The following is a 3,652-nucleotide window of genomic DNA, read 5'->3' as shown; positions in this document are numbered from 1 at the left end:
TGGAAAAATTGGTTAACTACTTGTAGAAAACTAAAGCTAGAGCCTTATCTACCACCCTGCACCAGAATCAACTCCAAATGGATCAAAGACCTTGGAGTCAAAGCAGACACTCTGAAAACATTACAGGATGGAATAGGGGAAACCCTAGATCTCTTTGGCGCAGGCCTACATTTTCTTAATAGAGACCCAGAAACACAAGAAATCAAAGAAAGATTGAACAAATGGGATTGCATGAAGTTGCAGAGCTTCTGCATGGCAAAGGACATAGCCAGCAAGATCTATAGAAAGCCAACGGATTGGGAGAAGATCTTCACAAGCTATACAACGGACAAGGGTCTCATATCTAAAATATACTTGGAACTCAAAAAATTAAATCCCTCAAGAGCAAATCCTCAAAGAAACAAATGCCCAATAAATAAGTGGGCTAAAGACTTAAAGAGAAACTTCTCTGAAGAAGAAAGATGGATAGCCAATAGACACATGAAGAAATGCTCAACCTCCCTAGCCATAAAAGAAATGCAAATCAAAACAACATTGAGATACCACCTCACCCCAGTTAGAATGGCAAAAATCAAGAACTCTAACAACAACAGATGCTGGAGGGGGTGTGGACAGGAGGGAACCTTATTTCATTGATTGTGGGAGTGTAAACTTGTTCAACCACTTTGGAAATAGTATGGAGGTTCCTCAAAATACTCCACATAGATCTCCCCTATGATACCCAGCAATCCCACTTTTGGGCATTTACCCAAATGTTTACAAACAAGACCACACTAAAGCTACCAGCACAACTATGTTTATTGCAGCATTATTTACCATAGCTAAGTTATTGAACCAACCCAGATGCCCCTCACTATATGATTGGATCAAGAAAATGTGATATATATACACAATGGAATTCTATGCCTCCATCAGAAGAATGACATTGCCCCATTTTTTAGGAAATGGAAAGACTTGGAAATAATTATATTAAGTGAAGTAATCCAAGCCCAAAGAAACATAGGTCCCATGGTTTCCCTTATTTGCAATATCTAGTATATGTATGAGTCAAGCAGAAAAGCTCAGATTAGGTGAAGTTAGGAAAATGAACCCTAAGATATGTATTTAAATGTTTATTTTTCTTTCATGCATTTGTTTTTAACGTATTTATAAGATTATTTCTTTGTTGCTTTGTATGTCCCTCCCCATAGTATAACCCCTGCTTTCATTGTATTTGATGTCAGTATCATTTGTGGAGGGAGAGGGGAAAAACAAGTCATTTAAATAAGGATACAAGTGGACCTGTTGCCACAATGAGAAGTACATGTTGTCACGTCGAAAATGAACTTTGCAACTTTAGTTGGGGGGGGGAAGGATTGGGTAGGGAGACTAGGGGAGACTGGGAAGGGATGGGAAATGTAAACAAAGGATGAGGCTACAATGCTTGATAAGAAATGTTATCACTATCTTCCCATGTAATTGTAAACCCTCTGTACAGTATTTTCACAATAAAAAAAAAGAAAAACAAAGCATTTAAGTAGTCATGCAAAGGACTTCTATTTTACTACTGCATTATACATTTTTTTCTAATGTTGAATACCAATAAATAATGGATGTATTAGAAAGCTCTTAAAGCTCATATATTGAATAATAAGTTCTCTTACACTATATCATTGTATTTCCCAAATCATTTACATAGAAGGCATTGTTTCCTATTTTCTCATGCCTAGAATAAGCTGCACATGAAGATACCACTGGTCCTCATTTTCAGTCTGGGCATTTGAATACAGAGGAAAGTCTTTCCTCTGCTCTCTATCAATTCCCTACTCTCCAGTTAGAATAATTTAAAATAGTAAAAATGAAAAAACAGAAAATAAATCATGGTGAAAAAACATGCAGGAAATTCACCAGATTTTTCTGACCAGTTCAACCAACGTGAACTATTCAGGAAATACATGGACACCTCATTCCCACTGGTACTCAATGTCTCTTGTTAGGCAATTCTGATGAAGACCATCAACTAGATGAAAACGTGAGGAATGGTATCAATTGCAAGAAAATAATGGAGAAGAATGCAAGCAAATTTCTTCTTTGGGCTTACTGCAGTGCAGAGAATACTTTTCAAAAAGGCCACTCATATGAATACCAGGGATGAGGATAAGTATACCCCTCATCATCAGGAAGCCTAGAGTGGACATGTAGACATTGTCCATGAGTTGGTAGGTCAAGGCAGATATTCATGCAATAACTGTGAATGGTTTGGCACCCCTGCATAGTACTTATATATGGATTAATACCAGAATGGATTCTTTCTTAATTCATCATGATGCAGATACCAATCTCCAAACTAAAGGCCTCTTGACCCCCTTGCATCTTGCTGCTGGGAATAGAAATAGCAAGGATATGCTGTATCTCCTTCTGTTGAACCATTATTTCAAACCGGGTCTGAAGAACAACTTGGAAGAAACTGCATTTGATATTGCCAAAAGGATAAGTATGTATCACTACCTCTTTGAAGTTATGGAAGGCTGTACAAATTATTCTCCTACGTAGTAATGGTTTGGTTAATTTCTTAAATTCCAAAAGTGCCATTCCATCTTTTGTGTCCCTACAAAATATTTTCATAATAAAAAGCAACAGCAATATCTTAATTTAAAAATTCATGGATTCCATGGTATTCTTCCATGTGAATTGCCTCACTTTGATGTCAAAATGTATTCAAGAGTTCTTTGTAAGCATCTATAATGATTTCTGCAGAGTTTGTGTTTTTTTTTTTAATTTTACCTTATCTGTTGAAATGAATAGTATAGAAACTAAAGTTATTCCTGGTGCTTGTCTGAAAAAAAGTATATCAAAGTTTGTATAAAGTCCATAATCTATTTCATTATCTTCTAGATATAATACTTTAAAGTCTACATTTTTATAATATATAGGTTCATTAATAAATGTCTCCTTTCAGATTACATTCCATATAGAAAAAGTTAAGATTCCTTTTTTCCTAGGTCCTTATAGTATTTTATTTCTTTGGGATAAGATGATAATATTATCTAATTTCAAGTTTTGTAAAGGTTATGCTATGTAAGAGCCTTTGTAAAGTGAAGATTTAATACACTGATGTCAAACTAACCTTTAATTCTATGAATTGCATGTATTGTTACACTTGTATTTTTGTAATCAACTTTTTAATAACTGCTTTTCATTTCTTTCATTTGAAGAATGAAAAATATGGAATAGTTCACGAATTTTTTTATCATCCTTCTGCAAGTGCCATGTTAATCTCTGTATTGTTGTCATTTGGTTAGGCCTGCTGCTGAAGCTGTAGTATCCTCTAAATTTAAGTAGTTAATGATGCAATCTTTATACAGGCATATATCCTTGGTTGCCTATTTGTAACAAGGAGCCCTTATTGTTCCTAAAATGCTATTGATCTTATTTCTCTAAATTTCTGTGTATAGTGGGAAAAACTTATATTGTTTGGTCGATTGCTCACATTTGCAATTTTTGTCAATGACTATTTTGTTGTTTTCATTTTAAATTTGATCATATTTTGAAGTCTTTATAGCTAAGTCCAAAGGTGATGCCTTTTCAAGTACTCACTAATCAACTGAGTTAGCTTTGTGGAGCTAATGGATTCAAAGGAAGTCTTGCTTAAGAGCTCCTTCTAAACTTCTGC

The 3,652-nt window shown here is 34.9% G+C and overlaps 1 pseudogene; it reads right to left on the bottom strand.

The window, feature by feature from the left end:
* Positions 1-3,198: 3,198 nt before the first annotated feature.
* On the bottom strand, positions 3,199-3,298 carry LOC138818446 (U6 spliceosomal RNA; annotated as a pseudogene).
* Between the last annotated feature and the right edge of the window lie 354 nt (positions 3,299-3,652).

The sequence above is a fragment of the Dipodomys merriami genome, unplaced genomic scaffold (genome assembly GCF_024711535.1).
Source record: "Dipodomys merriami isolate MVZ:Mamm:240054 unplaced genomic scaffold, mDipMer1.0.p SCAF_76, whole genome shotgun sequence".
NCBI classification, from domain to species: Eukaryota; Metazoa; Chordata; class Mammalia; order Rodentia; family Heteromyidae; genus Dipodomys; species Dipodomys merriami.
The sequence above is the reverse complement of the archived record's forward strand: the minus strand, read 5'-3'. Positions and strand labels throughout refer to the sequence as shown.